A 19,966-nucleotide genomic window follows, 5' to 3' on the forward strand; every position below is an offset into this window, starting at 1 on the left:
GATCCAAGTTAAGACTTACTTCCTCCATGATATCTCTCCAACCCACTCAGTCTTTTGAATTGTACATACAATTCATTTGCCACTTAACAATATGAAGTAATGTGTACTACTTTAGGGGATAAATATTATCTTATTTTCTCACTTCGTATCTTGAGAGATAAAACCCCTTATCATCCCCCTTTGTATTTTACTTGCCTAGCACGGTGGCTGGCATAGATTGTTCATTAACAATAAATGATTGTTGTTGATGATGATGATGGTAATGAGTTGAGTTTAGAAAGTTCAAGGATAAGTGGCAAAGACAGAATTCCAGTGGGTGACCTCAGAATCCCAACCAAATTCTTAGTGTTCCCTCAACTTCAGCTTTTTGTAGTAGATGTAAGTAGTTACTTAAACAAACAAGATTTTTGAATGTTTCCCATTCCCATTCCACATTGTCCCCACGTTTCTTCCACTCAGGCTGAAGTTGTTTTTCCCTCATTGGTACTCCTTATCATTTTGTCTTGGATAGCAAACAAGCTCAGTGCTGAGTCACAATTAAAAGAGAGCTAAATCTATAGTAATGGGACCTGAGTTCAAATTCTGAATCTGTTACTGTCTTTGTGACTTTTGAACAAGTCATCTTTCCTCTATGACCCTTGGTTTACCTTTCTATAAAACAAAGGAATTAAACTAGATGACCTTAGTAGTCCCTTCCAGAGTCTGACATGTTTCCACCCAAGCATTTATTTTCTTTCCATTCCATTCCTCTAACATGAACAATTAAAAAGTGGAAAATAAAAGTCTTTTAACAAAAATACATGGTCTCACAGTACAAATTATCATACTAACTATATAAAAAATTTTCATTTCCTTTTGTTTCTCTATTAGGAGGTTGGAGATGGAAAGATTCTATACATGTAGTAGTGGGATAGGGTAAAGTGAGGTGTATTCAAAGAGAATTGTATGACTGAAGAGCTTTAATGAAGATCTGTTGTTCATATTTTTAATTCAATATTTATTAAGTACCATGTACAATTTATTGTGGTAGCCCCTTTTTGGAAAAAAAGAAAAACTACTTTTGACCTTCAAAGAACTTACATTATATCAGGAGACACAACCTAAATTTAAGGAAAGAGTAAATACTAAATATTGTAGTGAGTAGGAAGGGTGACTGAAGAGTTTGGATAGGGAGCTCTGAAGATGTTCCAACTTGTGCTTTTGGATGATTAATTATACAGCTGTATGGAAAATATACTAGATGGAGCAGAGCCTAGGAACTAAGATAGGAATTAGAAGATTATTTTAATAGTTGGGAGCAATAGGTAATGAAGGCCTGACTTAGTGTGACAACTATATGAATGGAGAAAAGGAAACAGATGAAAGAAATATTAGGAAGATTGAATTGATGCAGTATGACAATTGATTGGATAAGGGAGGGAGAATGAAGAGTCAAGGAGGTCTCTGAGGTTACAGATGTGTGTGACTGGAAAGATGGTATTCTTTCTTTCAACAGAAAGAGGGAAGTTTGGAGGAAGAGGATTTGGTGGGGAGAGATAATGAGTTTTTGTTTGAATGTATTGAGTTTGAAATGCCAGTGGGATGTACAGGTGGAAACAAAGAGCATGCAGTTAATGATGTGAGGCTAGAGCTCAGAAAAAAGATTCTGGATATTTGTCAAGATTTTTGAATAATCTTTTTGGAGATGATCATTGGCCCCATGAAATTTGAAGAGATCACTAAGAGAGAGGGTGTACCTCAATTCATTCCACTTCAAAGAATATATTTCTCTTACAGATTGAGTGACACAATTTAATAAATTGAAAAAAAATCTGTAGTAATATAAGCTGTTCCTACAACAAAAATTCTAGGCAACATACTTTCCCATCACTTACTTCCCTAATTTTGTAGGTAAAGAATTATATATCTAGGATAAAGGAGATGTGAAGAGGCAGTGTAGCATACTAGAAAAAACCTTTGTGGCAGGAAATCTGAATTCAAATCTTTCCTTATCCATTTAGTATGGTGGGCAAGTTGCAACTTCTCAGAGACTCAGTTTTCTCATCTGTAAAATAGGATTAATACTTGTATTGCCCATCTCAGAGTTGCTCTATAAAATAGGGTTAATGCTTGTACCGCCCATTTCAGAATTGCAAGAGTGGGGCTTTGTAAAGCTCAAAACCCTATAGAAATGTAGTGTACTTGTAAATGTTTAACAATTGGCTTTATAAAAATGTATGTACAACACACTTTTAAATTTAATCTGAAGTATTAACATTTTCTCCATCACATTTTCAAATCTCAAATCTCAACAAAATAAATCAGGCATTGATTTGTATTGTTTACAGATTTTCAAGGTATGAATGTTAACATTAAAAAATTTTAAATCAGCTGTCATTATTGTGGTTCCTAAAATTTTTTGTGTGTAAATAAATTTTAGGATCAAATTACCTTTTAAATTAACTTAAGAAGATTAAAACAAAAAGAAACTCCTAATTTTCTTTCACAAAACCATCTGTCTACTCTTGTGAAAATATGATGCTGCTTCTTAAATGCTAGTTCACATTTGCCAAGAAAGAGCAGTGTATATGCTCAAGGGGCTATAAAACTGCACACCCTTTGATCCAGCAATACCATTACTAGGTTTGTATCCCAAAGAAATCATTAAAAATTGGAAAAGAACTCACATGTACAAAAATGTTTATAGCAACTCTCTTTATGGTGGTAAAAAAAATTAGAAATCAAAAGTTTGCCCATCAATTGGGGAATTGCTGAACTCATTATAATATGTGAATGTAACAGAATATTATTATTCTATAACAAATGATGAGCAAGCAGATTTCAGGAAAACCCCAAAAGACTTACATGAACTGATACTCAGTGAAGTGAGCAGAATTAGGAGAACATTGTTCACAGTAACAGAAACATTGTGAGATGATTAACTTAGATAGACTTAATTCTTCTCAGCAGTATAATGATTCAAGAGAATTTCACAAGATTCATGATAGAAAATACTATCCACAGACAGAGAAAGAACTACAGAATCTAAATGTGGATCAAAGCATACCATTTCCACTTTTTTGTTTTATCTTTTTCTTTCTTGTGGTTTTTCCCTTTTGTTCTGATTGTTCTTTCACAACATGACTAATGTGTAAATATGTTTAATATGGTTGTGTACACATAACATATCAGATTGCTTGCCATCTTGGAGGGGGAGTGGGCAAAAAAATTTGAAACTCAAAATCTTATAAAAGTCAATGTTGAAAAGTATCTTTACATGTAATTGGAAAAATACTATTAAATAAAAAGGTCAGCGTTTTCTTGCAAAAGTTCTTGGAAATATGTGGCAATATAACAGACTTAGGAGAGGGTAGGTTTATAATTATATAAAGCTTCAGCAGGAGAAGGCCAGCTATATTAACAACGAATGTAATGGATACAGAGCTAGATTTGAATCAGGAAATCTGAGTTCAGATCCTATCTCAGACTCTTACTAGCAAATCACTTAACCTCTGATTGCCTTAGTATCCTCATTTGTCATGTGGGAATCAAGTGAGATAATACATGTCAAATGCTTTGCAAATCTTAAAAGACTATATGAATTATTTCTATGTTTCAGTTTATTTATCTGTAAAAAATGCAATTTAAAATCTCTAAGATTTCTTTTTCCTTTAAATCTATGATTGTATATTTTTTGTAAACTAGAATTCACTCTACTCTTTCAAAATTGAAACTATTTGAATGTTCTTCTAGTCTTTCAACCACCTCTGTGGTGGCCTGTGCCAATCTTTCATCTTAATTAAATAGTAGGAGGGGCATAACCCAGTTCAATAGAACTGTTATTTTCTGGAGCTTTCAAATATGCCTTGGGATGTTGATGAGATAGTTTTATGCAATTGCCATATCAAAGCTGCGGATCAGGCTGCCACTGATTTATGTATTTCAGATCTCCCATTCCCAATAGTGGGGAAGTAGCAGCTCACACAACCTCAGAACTTTAGATACCAGGGGAATCTATACATATCTATACACTCATCCACACACACACACACACACACACACACACACACACCTTCTCTAAATGTCTTATCAAGAGTTGGAATGCTGTAAGGAGTCACAGAGAAGACAGTATGTCTAAGCCAGACCTTTACTTCTTGCTGTTGGAGATACTGAGGCAGGCAGATCTCTTTAGTCACAATGAGCTGAGTTTATTGAAGGTCCATACCATTTGTTTTAATATGGTAAGAGCCCAGGAGTAGGGATCTATCAGATTGTCTGGAGGGGGTGAATTGGCCTGCATTGGAAACAGAACAGGTTAAAGCTCCTTGGTACATCAGTAGTGGAAGTAGCCCCTGCATTTCTAGCCTGGGCAAGATGAGGGGAGCCCATCTCTGTGAGATCATTCAGCTTTTGGGATCAGGAGGTTTCTCTTTTTTTCCCCTTAGATTCCCTCACTCACTGTCACCTCCTACCCTACCTACAATACAGCCATAAAAGAGATGCTATTCCCACCAACTGCCTGAAGGTAGTGTTCCTTTCCAGAGAGATGCCACAGCTCACAACTTCCCTGTCCTTGGTGCTGAAAACATCATCATAGATTAATACCCGAGACCAACCCCTCATCAATGAAGTTGCTATTTGTCCTTCATTCTTGAAGAGGACCATGACATCAGGTGATGTCATGATATTCAAGTGAATTGGATTTAAATGAGGGAGGGCTGTGCAAGGTCACCTGCCTTACTTTCCCCTCCAGAGCCATCTCTGGGTCCAAGGGCAAGATATAGATCAAGGAGACTGGACATGGCTCTGGATAGAATGGGAGACCTTGGAACTGAGACTTATTGTCATCAATGAAGAAACTGAGACACAGATATTAAGTGGATTGACTAGGGTTGCATGGCTAGTATCTATATTGGGATTGGAACCAAGTCTTTCTGTTTCAAAGTCCAGGGCCCAACCCCTAAAAGTATGTTATTTCTCATTGAGATAAATGTTAATGGTTCTCATTGCAGCATTAATAAACAGCCCACTCTCAAATGTGTTGAAGTATCAAATGGTTTGAATGACTGGCCATTAATGTTTCTCTACATTTGGGCAGGGCTGATTCGCCCATTTGTAAATAGAAGACTATTTGCTAATGGACCAGTTTCTGTATAGAATGCAGCATGTTATTCCAATATATGCTCTCCTTAAGCAATAATGTTTACATTTGCCTATTGATTCTGATATATTGTTCTTTGATTGGATTGATTGTCTCTTGGCATGGGGAAGTGGTATATCTGTGCTAACTCTGAAACAAACATAGTTATGATTCAAAACTGAGCTGGAGAGGTTCAATGAGCCCTAACAAGCAAAGGAATTGATTGGATTCTTTGCCACAGTGTACCATGAGTGTGTTTATGTGTGTGTTTACCCTCCATTATTAAATGAGACTCTTTTCCTTTGTTTTTTCTTCAAAATAGGTACCATCTGGGTATGTTATTCTGAAATGATACTTTCTTCAGGTGCTTATTTATCTAGTTATTGTCCTCCATCACTGTCTTATTGAATCAATAATCTCTTCACATAGGCAGCACTAATGCCGAGGTAAGCAGGACTCCTCTCTGCACCTGGTTAGGTCTCCTAGGAGTTTTCAACACCTGCACAATTACCTTTCTATTCTTTTTCTTTTTATTTCCGTTTTTCTTCCAAGAAGTGTGACAGACCTGCCCTCTTGTTCAAAAAATTACATCCTAATTTTTAGTCCTTGTGTGAAACCTCATTTTTAAATCAAGAAATCATTTAACCTATTTTCGTTAGCCCCTTTTCCTTTCCCCCTCCCCCTTTCAGTTCCCTTCTCATTTCCCTTTCCCTATGGGTCTGATTCTTATACCTCTAGGATAACTCCTCTTTTCTTACTACCTTCCACAGTAGCTCTTTATATGGGAGAGATGGTGGGTATGTGTAAGATCAGTATCAAACCCATTTATTTATTCTTTTACACTTCCATCACCCTTGACAATAATTTATTTCTCTGTCCAGCCATTTATTATTGCATTCCTAGCTCCCTAGAAAATCTACAAAGTTCATTGGAGAACAATGATTCTGCTGACAAGGATATTTTTAAGTTTTACCTCTAAAACATTTGATTTTATTCTCTTCCTTTAATAAATAGAACAGACTACATTCAGTAAAAGAAAGAAAAAAATATATAATTTAAGCAATTTGTAAATGGTAGGGGCAGAGGAATGGGGTAAAATAAAATGAGTCTGTCCCACTCACAGCTATAATGATTCTGATCTTTTTAGGTGGCAAAGAGAAAAGGAATACCTTCATTCTGATACCTCACTTTGTGATGAGGTAATATCTTATTCTACACAACAATACCCTGTTGCATACTTTGGCCATCTACCTTATTGTTCTCCCCCTTAGTTCATGTTACAACAAACAAAAATAGAGAATACCATTGGTAAAGGTCTAGGGAAAGGCTTCCCAATAGTCAGTCCATTAATACCATTTATTAAGCATTTATCACATACACACACACACACACACACACACACCCCTTACTCTGTGTGTGTGTGTGTGTTTATATATATATATATATATACACAGATATAGATATAGACAGATACACACACAGATCTCTCTCTCTTTATATATATATATATATATATATATATATATATACATATATAGATACACACACATAGAGATACCTTTATCTATCTATCTCTATCTTTAGATAAAGAGATAATATGTACATATATACATATGTGCCAGATACTATGACATTGACTAAGTACTGGGGATATATAGAAAATTTAAAAATGTAGCTCCTGTTTTCATATTGTAATAAATTCAAGGAAATATCTCTCACAGAAAGTAATATGTGCTGTTTTATCCTCCAAGTGTGTGGAAATTAGCTGGATAGAAAAGGAAAGAAAAACCCTAGAGATTGATGTGACTTGTCCAAGATTGCATGGCATCAGGGACGTATCAAGTTCTAGAGTCTAGATTTCATCATTGCTTTTCTACATTTACACATTCTAAACATCTGTTATCCTTGTGCAGTACTGAGGGTGCTGGTATAAGAGAGATTTCGCTAGTTCATATGGACTTAATAATAAATCCTAGAGAGTAATTTTAAAAATAAAAAATTTAAAATTAGATTATTTGCCATTTTACCCTTTTTCTTAGAAGTAGAGTACTAAATATGTCCTTCCCACCAAAAACTAGCAAACAAATAAACAGACAAACAAAAACCAAACATGAACTACAGTTTCCTTTGGCTCAGAAATTCTACTATAAAGCTAATTAATATACTTAAGGTGGCCATTAATAAGAAGAAAATCCTATGTACATAAAAATATTTATCATAGAACTTTTCATAGCAGCAAAGAATTGGAAATAAAGTAAATACCCATTGATAAAAGAATGACTAAACAAATTGTAGTACACAAATGTAATGGAATATTACTGTGCTAAAAGAAATGATGAATACAAATAAGCATGGGAAAATTACATGAACCGATGCAGAGTATAATAATGAAAGCCAAGAAAATAATATATATATATATATATAATGACTACAATAATATAAATAGTAAGGAGAACCACAAAACAATCCAAAATAAATGTTGGGAAATTACAAAAAGCAAGCATTGCTCCCCAAAAGAAATGAGATGATTCTGCTACCCCAACCCATTGAAGAAGTGGGAGATCTCCAGGTCTGGTACATTGCTCTTATTTATAGATAATATCAATCAATTCTGCTGATTATTTTCTCTTCTTTCTTTTTTTCTAAAAATATGTGTTATATGCGATGGCTCTCTGGAAGGAAGACTGCTGGGGGAAAATTTAGTGATGATAAAAAGTAACAATAAAATTTTATTAAAAAAAAGAACTCTAGTTATTTAGATTCTAGATGAAAAAGATATTTGCTACATTCTTGATTCAACAGGTATCATGGAGACTTATAATCAGTACTCTTACAGTTTCATCCCACTTACATCCTGCTGCCGAGGAATGAGGCCACGGACACAGACAATTTATTAAAATAAACCTTGCATTTATTCTTTGTGTGGTTATATGAAATACCTTTCTAGCTACTACTGAGCTTTCATCTCCCTATTCCTGTATAGATGGTATAAGGAGGTAGGTGGTAAGGAGAGACAAACAAAACAACTCCTTTAGTAGATAGGCTTTTGCTAAAAAAAAAAAAAAAAAAATTAAATAAAAGGAAAATAATTTCTCCCAGTCTTTGTTTCAAACCTGCCATCTCAGAGGATTTCTTTTATTTTTTTCTTGTTAAATTACATCTCCTAATTGGGTCATGTCACTGGAGGTGACCCACATTTCAGAAGCCAAAAAGGTACAGCAGAAGCGAGAGAGGGAAATGGGTTGGAGAGTAAAACAGAATGGCTTTAAATGCTGCCTTATAATCACGTGGTCCTTTTGTTTGTGACAGAAGCTGCAATAAACTTTATCTCAAATGAGAGTTCTGCTTATTGGCTCAGTGCCATGGACTGAATACTTATCCAATGGGGATGGCTGGGTTATATCCATTTGTGACTCTTGTTCAAAAAATGCAACAAATTCTTGTTGTGTCCCTACTAAGTGTGTGAGAGGAAAGGAAAATAAATGTAAAAATAAATGTATTTGGGAAGAGCTTATAGTTTCATGGGGAGAAAGAGACAAATGTATGTGAAAATGTTAATAGCTTATATGCATATGTACTTTAAGGTTCAAAATGCTCATTTCTGAACATAAGGCTGCCATCTTGTTGAACTTGGTGATGGCGAAGGAAATAGAATTATATTTCTGGAAAAGACTTCCAGTGTATTCCTCTCACAATTCTAATTAGGACTGTAATTAAGGTATTCCAGACACGTAGCTACAGACTGAATACTTCTTACAACAAATGAGGAAAATGAACTTTAGAAAGATAGAATATTTTGCTTAGGATCACACAGCTAGTAAGAATCAGAGACTGGCACCAAGTCTTTGCTTCTTTGATTATACAGACTTTTTAATACCAGGCCACATATGCTAGGTATCCAATATATGACCCTCAAATCCAACTCTCTTCTTCTAGATTCACATGAGATTTCCAGCAGAAACTCTTTTTATTTAATTAGCTAGCACATATGAACTAGTCAAGCAGTAGGGCTTAACTCTCTGAAATTTCTGACTTTAGTGTCAAACTCTGGCAATTTGGCCACTCATCTGACTCTGTGAACAAATATTCTTTTTCATAAAACTGCTGCAATCTAATCCGAGAGCCACCATCGGTGATATAAATATGGAATTAGAATTGAGATATACCCTGACTATTTTCCCAGTTTAAAAAAAAAATGGTTCCATCTGTTCGGTACCAGAGTTCTCATTGACTTGATCCAAATTGCTGAATGACTAACACTAGGCCTGCAACTGTGCACTTTTGCATGAATAAAGTTGATGAAGCTGTTTTTGACTGTTTTTTTAAATTACTGAAAAGATACTTATTTTTTGAATACCTATAACCTTTATTGCTATTGTTAATGAAAAGGTCCATACCGATGTTACCCACACCCATGTGGATTTCTAATCATGTATCCCACGATTTTTTAAACTTGCCCTATAAAATAAAATAGCCAATGAATAACACATTAGCATGAGAGGAATGGAAATGGGAAAGACTAGCAGAGACAGAGACAAAAAGACAGAGAGGGAGAGAGGGAAATAGAGATTCAGGGTCAGAGACAACAACAGAGACAGACAGACACACAGAGATAGACAGAGACAGAGATGAGAGAATATCACCATCATGGAAGGCTTTGTGGAGAAAATAGACCTTGAACAAATCTTAAAAGGAGGATATTATTTGGATAGATAGGGAGGAGGGGAACTGAATTTTCATTTGCAATGAAAGATATGGGAAATATAGCTGTAGATTATGAAAGGAAACAGTGGAATATTTATTGAAAGATAGGTTGGAGACAGACTTTGAAGTATCTTGTATGCTGGACTGAGTCTGGACAAGGCATATAAAATTAGGTTGAAGGAACTGAGAAATTTTAATTTAAATAGAAGACTTAGTGGTTTGAAATCTGATAACTATCTTAAAAAAATTTTTTTAATGTCCTATGGAAAGATTTGACTTGTACTTTTTTTCTAAGAGGATGGAATTAGAAAAAAATGGATGATCAATTTGGGTTTGATAAAAGGAAAATATTTCTTAACATTTAGAGCCAGCAAAAGTGAAATAAGATGTTTTATTGATGTGCAGTACTGGGTTCCCCATGATTGTAGGTCATCTTTAGCTATGGGGTCATATTAAATGACCAAAGAGATTCCTTTCAACTGTGATATTATAGGATTCTGTGACTCAGTGACTTTAGTCTATAAGCATTGGGGAGTTATTATGCTATTTTTGAATAAGGGAAGTGGCATGATACCATCTGTGTTTTAAGAAAATAAAAATGACAATAATGCACATGATATATTGGAGATGGAGGTTGGAGAAAAGGAAGCCAGTTAGAAAACTCATAGTATTCCTAACAAAAAGAGAAGGCATAAGGAATTGGAAGGAAAAGATAAATGGGAAAAATCCTTTTTAAAGATGTATTTATTTTTTCTTCTTCCCATTTCTCCCATTCTGCAATTGAATAACAGCAGTAGCAGCAGCAGCAACCACCACAACAAAGAAAAGTACAAGAACATGTTAATAACAAATATTCAGTCAAGCAAAGCAAATTCCTTTACTGACCATGTTCCAAAATCTCAGTCACATTCTGCATTTGAATTTGTTACCTCTGTCAGGAAGTGGGTAGCTTGCTTTATCTTTGATCCTCTGGTATCCTGGTGTATTATTGCATCAATCTCAGTTTGAAAGTTTTTCAAAGTTGTTTTTCTTTATAATGTTATTATACAGATTTTCCCTGATTCTACTCAGTTTGTGTCAGTTCATGCAAGTCTTTGCAGTTTTCTCTGAAATCATCCCTTTTGTTATTTCTTATGGTCTAATGGTATTTCATTATACTCATATATCACAAGGGAGAGCCCACCTATTGAGGAATTTTGGAGAAAAAATTAATAGTTGGTGACTGGGTCAATATAAGGGGTGAGGGATAAATAATAAAAAATAATTTAGAAGTTTTAAGCTTGGATGAATGGAAGAAAAGTGATACTATTGACAAAAAAGTCAAGAAGAGAAAATGGTTGGTGAGTGTGTAGATGGTGGGCAAGTAAAAAGATGATGATTTGATTTGAGTTATGTTGAGTTAGAGGTGATGGAATATATAAAAGGAATAATCAAGTTAGTTGTTGAACTATGTGTTGAAAAAGATATGATGGTACTTTAGTTCTATACATATGGCTGCTATCCCATTGAGTTTAGTGAATGAAATAGATTGATCATAACTAGAAAGGCTTCCTTCAAGGCATCACAGTAACCAAAACCATTCCAGAAATGTAGTTGTCTACCCAATTTCTTAAAAGTATCCAAAAGGAAAACCATAATCTTATTTTAAAATGTAGTCCAAAATGTTAAAAGCCTTATAATTAGGAAGTTCTGAAGTCTTTTCTGTTCTAAAATTCAATGATTCTGGTTTTTTCTAACGTTGAATTTCTCTCTCCCATTGGAACTAAAGTCAATTTCCTCTTGTTTAGTCTTCAGTGTATACACAGAACAGCTGTTCACTATCATTCACATTATTATATCCCTTCTTGTACCTGCAGATTGAGGCTCTCCTCACTAACCTCTCTCAGCCTTCTTTTCTTCTCTAGGATCTATAAAACCTGTTCTTTTATTATTTCCATATAGATCCAATTTCCCAAACATCTAATCATGTTTTTGTGCCTCTCATCTGGAAATATGTGATTGCGTTCTTGACTAAGGGAAGCATTAGTTTCTTTTAGGCTGTGGAGTGTTGATGGAAGTGCTGAAATAGCAAGACTTATAGGTGTGCTTCACTTTCACAGGAGATAAGATCCCAAAAGGCTATTTGTAAATTGACTTCTTGGGTAATTGAATCATATTTTCCTATTTACTTACATTAAAATTTTGGAGAGGCTTTCACTTCATTTCTGATTGGTTTTCTATGGGCAGTAACATCCAACACTTGAGCTTTTCTGCTCTTCCTACTCTACTCCCAAGCAGTAATGATTCCACCTGTACCACTGCCCCTCCTCCCAAATAAGAAGAAATATAGTAATCATGGAAATGGTGGCTATTGTCAAGGAATAGTTTTTTGAATAGTTTTTACTTTTTTTTTTTAAAGTTTCTGTCTGGAACCAAAGAATAGCTCCAGAAGTCAGAAATCCAGACAAAGCTAGAAAAAAAAGCAATAATCACAATAATTCATGTTCCTATGGAGAAGAGATTCTTAATTTTGATGTATAACAAGGACTTCTGAGAACAATAGTTTTAAAGGCATAAAATAAAATATATCACTACAAAGGAAAAATCATATTAATATTAAAATGAAACTCTCTTTCTTCTCTCTTTTTCTCTGTCTCTGTCTCTCTTTCTCTCTCTGTCTCTCTGTCTCTCTCTCTCTCTCTCTCTCTCTCTCTCTCTCTCTCTGTTTCTCTGTCTGTCTCTCTTTCACATTTGATTTTAGAATGGTAGTTTATCTGAGGGCATGTCTTTTGAAAGGAAAGACACCCAGGACCTAGGACTGGCAACTGTAGAGAAGATAACTGAGAAAATCTTTGACCTGCTCTTTGTCTTACAGGAAAAAAAAATGGCCTCTGATGAAGGGGAACTCTAGAAATTTGTTTTATCTTAGTTAGGAAACAACAGAGAAGAGATGGTCATACTAGGGACTGGAGATGACAATACCAGGAAGAGAAATATTCTCCCTTGTTGGAATCTTTACAAACTGTTAATCCATTAGAGTTGATAGAGACAATAATTATCTAATTTAGCATGGTTCAATATGATTGATTTGATCTTAGAAGGAGATATTTTGGGCCAGAACTTGAAACAAGGTACTAAGTACAACTGATAGAAATGATGCTTTGTGTTCACACCTTTGAGAGCTCATAGAAGCAAGAAATATTTAAGTACTCATTGGAGTTCACACGGTTTAGTATGAGATATCCGAATTTACACCTCCCTTAAGCCCTGCCTCCAGAAGGAGGAGTTAACCTTTGGGAGATCATATATATAGAGGAAGCTCTTAGAGCTTCAAGGAAGTTACTTGGGAACATTGACTGGGGTCGGAGAGGAAGACCTCTGGGAGGAAGCCCCCAAGCCCTCACTCTGAGACAAGAGAGATTCATTGCATCTTCCACCTTGGTGCTGGCTGGAGATTGAAGAAAACAAAGGCAAAAGCAAAGGACAAAGCTGCAAGAGCTCTTAGAACCAAGCAGAGAGATAGGCCTCTCAACTAACCGGGCTATTTTGGAAGGAGAAAATAAACGTTTGCATTTTTATCAGCTGGCTGCGATTTTGGGTGATTATTTACTTTCAACTAAAACCAAGACTGCCTCCAGAAAACCTCCCTGAGAAACCCCTCTCTCTCAGAGCGAACTATTATTATTTTAAAGAACAAAAACACCAACACTCCCTCAGTGGTTGACAGAGACAAGAAGGAAAACTTATCAGATAACTGAGCCAGGGAAGCTTTCATCTTTGGTTTGCAAATCAAGGAATCTACATAGATTTTTATGACTATAGTTATTCATTCAAAGGTTCCATTTTGGTTTAACCTTCTTACAGTCAAAATTTTCTTGATATTTTAATGAAAAAAATGTGTTTGAAAGTGGGAAGTTGTTTTCAGTGTATCAGATAAAGGCATATTAGCTGAAAGATATGAGAAAATTTCTCCAAGGTATTCAGATCATTTAAGATATAAAAGCTATACAAATTATTTTGCTTATTTAATAGATAGGCTAAGATTTAATAGTCAAAAGTGGCAAAGCTGGAATTTAAACTCATGAACTTAAGTCTCAATTATGGGATAGTGGAAAGAATTTTGAATTTAGTTAGAGGACCTAGATTCAAGTTCCATCTTTGGTTCTTGTGACCTTCACCAAGTTGTACAATTGAGTCTGGAGATCACCTGGCCTGAACTTTTTTATTTTACATCGTCAACCACACAGTGAATGGCAAAATACAGTTTGGAACCTATGTCCTTTGACTCCAACACTGGAATTCTTTTCCTTGCACCAACCTATTTTTCACTTAGGTTTTCTGGTCTTCAGTTTCCCTTTATAGTATCATTATTTCCTTAACAAAAGAGTTGTTCTAGATCAAAGCTTCTTACACTGTGGGCCATGAACATATAGGGCCCCGAAATTATTTATTATCAGTAAATGTTTTATTTGTATATCTATTTTATATACTTATGTATCCAGGGTTGAATCAAAATTTCTTGGGGGGAAACTAGATGGCACAGTGGATAGTATACTAGTCCTGGAGTCAAGAGGTCCTGAGTTCAAATGTGACCTCAGAAAACTTAATGGTTCCTAGCTATGTGATTCTGGACAAGTCAACCCCAATTGCTTTTCAAAAATAATAATAATAAAAAAATTTCTTGGGCAAAAAAGGTTATGAGCAGAAAAGATTTAGAATCTTAAATTCTAAATATGCTTTAAGTCCTAAAATTTTTCCCTGCTATATTCCATTTTCTCTCAACAGAGCACTAGAAGCAAGAAAATATTGACCCTAAACAGAAACCTTTTTTCATGCTGAGAAGACAGAAACTTATCCTCAAACTTGACCAAGACTTTCAGGTGGGCAGCATTGGGATCATCTGGTTAGAATGGAGATAATAGATTTAGTGGTGGAAGTGAATTTTGAGGAATCTTAGGTCAAACTCCTCATTTGATAAATGATATAATCTGAGATTCAAATCCAGATTCTTCTGCTTTAAGTCTAGCACAAGAGTGAGCAGCCAGTTCCAGATAATGAGGTCACACAAAACAATTTATAAACTTCCTTTTCTTACATGCTTTTGAATGCCATGAAGTGAGATGGGAATGTAATGATAATGGAAGATAAATAGGATCACCTATCATATTGGTATCCATTCACGATTAAAGAACCAAGAATACTTCCAGGCATTTGGTAAATCCTATATGGGGAATTTATGGAAGAATGTGAATATGATTTAGAGGTAACATGGAACAGTGGAGAGAATGCTGAATTTGAAGTAAGAGAAAACTTCATTGAAATCCTGCTTCTAATTCTTAGATACTTCAGCAATAATACCTTTCTAATATATAATTCTAGTCATATATAAGAATCCTATAAGATGAAGAAGTGTGAATCAGTAATGATGTGAATCAGTGGAGGGAACCTCCACATCTTTGAGATTGAGTGATGTAAGTAGCCTTAGGCATGAAGATACCTATTTTTTACTGACAAAAATCCATCTATAACCGGTGAGTTTAAGTAATTAGCTGTAGATCCTATAGCAAATAAGAGATGGAGCTAAGAGTTCAGTGAAGGTCTCCCAACCCCAATGTTCTTTCCAGGAGACTGACTTTTGTATTGACTATTCACATGCCATGTTGTCATAGTCTTTGTGAGTGATGTCTAGCACTTCAGAGAAAGTGAAACCCTAAATTCATGCTTCAAAGAAGTGAAGCTAATCTGATCTTCTGGGCACACAGAGGAGATGTGAAGGATATTCCCTTCATCCACAAACATCTTTATTTGGGGCAGGTGTTATTCTACATCCATTTCACACTTGGACTAACCAGGACAAAGTTGAACTAAATTGCCCAAGGTGTCCAGTGAGTGAATGTCAAAATTGGTTCAAATTCTAGTTCTCTTTAACTCCAAATATTCTCTCCAGAGAGTACATTCTTTCCTAGTACAACTAGATTGAATATTTATAATATCACTTCTGCTGATTGTTAATGGGGGTAGTTTTCATTTATGACTAAGTAGTTCTCTTGCTCTTCTTTCTCTTTTTCCATATTTTTGAGATTTTTCTGCCATACTTAAGAGTGTTTATTCTGTACTCCACAGCTGTCAGATTTGATGGACCAATGATCTGATCTGGTATGGCAAATCCCCATGTTCCCATATTGAAATTATGCCAGGACCTGTTAGAAATGAGCCCTGGTGCATTTCTTGATGGAATGTCAGGCTAAATGAAAATGCCCCCTCTTAATTCTGGCAGCAGAATAGCAATGCTGCTTTAAACATCTCTCCTTAAAACCAGATGATGTGCTGAAGCTGATGGCAGAACAACATCATTTATCTTTTTTCCGCCATGTTATTTACCCCCTCCCAAGTGTTTGCTTATGACATTCTAGTAAAAGGGGTAAGGTTGTCAATTTATTTGACAAATACGTCTAACTTGAACCAGTGAGATTGCTCTATAAGTGTTTCTTTTCCATGATGTGTTTAGCTAGGAGAAGTATACAAATACACAAAAGGATTATGACTTACAAATTGACCTTATTTAATTTTAAAAATTGGAATGTTTTTATGAAAGCATCATCATCATCATTATTACAATGAATTGACATTGTATCAATTGCTATCATTAGTGGACCAAATGGCTATAGGTGTTTGTGGTGTAGTAGTTGGTTCCACCTAAAGTATGGCCATCAGAGGGAAGGAGTGTGCCTTGGGACAGAGATGGAAATGATCTCCTAGAAAGGGCTACTGCTAGCTTGTTAGGAGTAATGCTGGGCAAGGGAAGAATCTTACCCTGGAATGATATTATTGGCAACCTCAAAATTTATAAGGGATAACATTGGTCACCTCAACTTAGAGTTTTGAGTACACGGTATATAATATAATCCTTGGGAACTTGAACTCCTGTTATCACCAATATAAGGAGGCAAAAGCATCTAGAAACTATTTTAAGCAACAAACTTTAATGTTATTTTCCTTGCCATAAGGTAGCTGAGGACAAAATTGATTTAGAATTTCAGCAAATTTTCAGATCTTCTGGAAGAATTTTATGAATAATATCACCTCAGAGAGAAAATAATGGATTTCTAAAAGTTTTCAAAAAGACTTAATTTAGTCAGATTACCCCAAGATTATTTAAGGATAAAACTGGAAGGAGAAAGACAACAATGGGGAAAATGGAAATAACTTTTCCACATTTCTATAAAATATTCCTTTTGCTATCAGTAACAGCAGAAGTACTGGATTTGGATTCTTATATCATGCTCTTGATATACCATGGAAGGAAGTTGAAATGAAATTAAAGGGAAAAAAAGATGTAACTATATCCAACCAGATATATGTAGAGTAAGATTATGCTAGATGTGACACAATTTTGAGATCTTTGAGGAAATGATTCTCATGATATTTTAAAAGGGAGAAGGTACCAACTTATTGGAAAAATTCAAAGGCAGAATCATTACTAAAAATAAGGTAATGGGGGCAGCTAGTTGGTCTGAAATATTCAGATAGACTCAATTATTTTTTATCTTAAAATATAGCAGAATAGACCACCAGCCCTGAAGTCAGGAAAACTTGAATTCAAATCTGAACCCAGATACTTAATACTTCCTGGCTGTGTGATCCTGGACAAGTCACTTAACCCCAATTGCCTCAGCAAAAAAAAAAAAAATTAAAAAAAAGAAAGAAAAAAAGTGAAAAAATTCAATGAAGAAAATATCAGTTATTACAAATCCACATGCCTACTTTCTTATCTTTACAAAATCTCTAATTATATTATAGTCACAATTGACTAAAGAATGCAGAAAAAAAGATTCTTCCATGCTTATTATAAAAATTATTTGATAGGGCAAAGTACAATCTTAGGTGCCCTCCTCTAACAAGAAGTCCCCCTCACATAAATTATTAAAGAGTCCTTGATAGCCATAATTGTAGAGATAACCAATCTGCTTACTAAGATCAATCAATCAAGCAAGGCATACAATAGGAAGGGGGACATTGGCCATTCTCATGGAGGATGTCTAGCATAGAATCCAAATAGAAGAGAGATTTCAGGTAGATGATGGGATCTTCCAGATGTTCCTTTTTGCCAGTGACGTTGTGCTGATTGCATCATGCTCAGGCATATTTCAGAACTTCTAAACAAGATTCACAAGATTCAGAAGCATTTGACCTAACAACACATGCATACATACATAATAATGTCCAGATAAAATATGTCTATTTTCAAGACATTAGAAGACAGTTGGATGGACAGTCCATTTGAGACTATTTTTCAGTGTGTATATCTCAGAACTAGGTATATATAGATAAGGAACAGAGTTGAGAATTTGACAAAAGAGAGAGGTCATAGTGCATTCTGAAAATTATAAGGTACTTTCAATGAAACCAAACTTTTTTAAAGAAACAAATGGCCATATTTTAAACATCAATAAACTAATGGTGATGCTATATTGCTGGAATATTTCAGGATGCCACAGTCTTTGAAAAATCATTACATATTGCTCAAAGAACAGTAGAGAGATGTATGCTGGGCATAAATAGGTTTTCATACATTATAAAAATTGAATTGCACACAGGAAATTGTGTTAAAGATATCAAAGAGATACATGATTAGATGAGGAGATGGGCTGGTCACAGGTCAGGAATGAACAAAATCAATTGGGAGCTTACATGTTGCACTGGTATCCACGTGATGTTGAGAGGTAAGAGTACCAACACTTGGACACTGGTTGGATTCTCTGTGGAGGACTATGGGAGGACCTAGACAAGAATAAGTATATAAGCAGAGGGGAATGATACATTGTACTGCTGGAGAGTGTACTCCTGTTCATGAGATTACAGATCCATTGAAAAAGAGAAGTTTTGTAATTGTAATGTCATTAATTAGTAAACTCTGAGTAAAGAAACTCCCTCCTACAAAGCAAATCAACATATATTCTACAACTTCTAATTTTACGAGAGTTGCCTAGGTAAGTGACCTTGAACAAGTCATTTAATCCTCTTTCCTCTGGGTTCCTCATCTATAAAATGAGCTAGAGAAGTAAATGACAAAAAACTCCAGTTTTTTTTTTTTTTTTTTTTTTTTTTTTTTGTTGTTTGTTTTGCTAAGAAAGCCCCACAAAGAACTGGACACAACTGAAATGACAAAGATTCCACTCTAACTCTCCATTCACTATACCAGAGCTTCATAAACTTTTTGGATATATTAGAGGCTCCTTTAGCATTCTGGTGAAACTTTTCTTGGAGTGCTTTTTTAATCAAGTCATAATTCAAGTAAATTATACATTTTAGTCAGAGGCTATTTGAGAGGAATCTATAGCCCTACTCTCTCAGGCTTGGCTCCTTCTACACAGCACTGGTACTTGTAAGACTTAATAATCTCCAATGCCTGCTAAAACTCTTTTGCAAGCTTGCAAATGTGACATAATTATAATTCTACCTTCCCCATTCTGAGTAAACCTACCTAGTTCATCTTTTTGCAACTGGTCAGTGTTCCCTAATCCCATTGCTTTACCAGCAAAGTGATGGATTCCATGAGGGCGCTTTGTCTGAAAATTCTCTGTAAACTTATGTGCCTAGGGACTCTGTGACTTCAGCTAGAGCATACATCTTACTGCTTATAGAGGTCAATGCTATTCATGCTGTGACATGGGATGATGACAGTGAGGGAAGCCACTGTAACACTCTGTCTGAATTGATGTTCATGTCTTTATATGCTCTTATTATGCTGTACTTAGTTGTGAGTCTCAATAAATCCTTTTGACCCCACCCTAACGTTGCTTCAGTTCATTCACCCAAATTTTGCCCCAAATCTGTGGAATATCAGTAAAGCTTAAGATGTAATTTTTTCCATCAAAGTTTCCATTCCCTTAAAATATATCTGCAGATTCCCACCTGTGAACTCCATGTTAATTCCCATAACTGTACCATTTGGCTTCATTATTAAAATACTTATGAATATAATATGCAATGAAACATAATTTCATGCCTCTGAAATATTCAAATAGACTCAGTATTTTTTTTATCTCAACATATAGCAGAATACAAACTTTAGTATGAATGTAAGTTTTTATGTTTGTACTCTTGCACTATTTGGATAATACTAGTTTTTAAGGAGCAATTTTCTTTAATAATTTTTATGCC

The sequence above is a fragment of the Sarcophilus harrisii genome, chromosome 3 (assembly GCF_902635505.1).
Source record: "Sarcophilus harrisii chromosome 3, mSarHar1.11, whole genome shotgun sequence".
Lineage (NCBI taxonomy): Eukaryota > Metazoa > Chordata > Mammalia > Dasyuromorphia > Dasyuridae > Sarcophilus > Sarcophilus harrisii.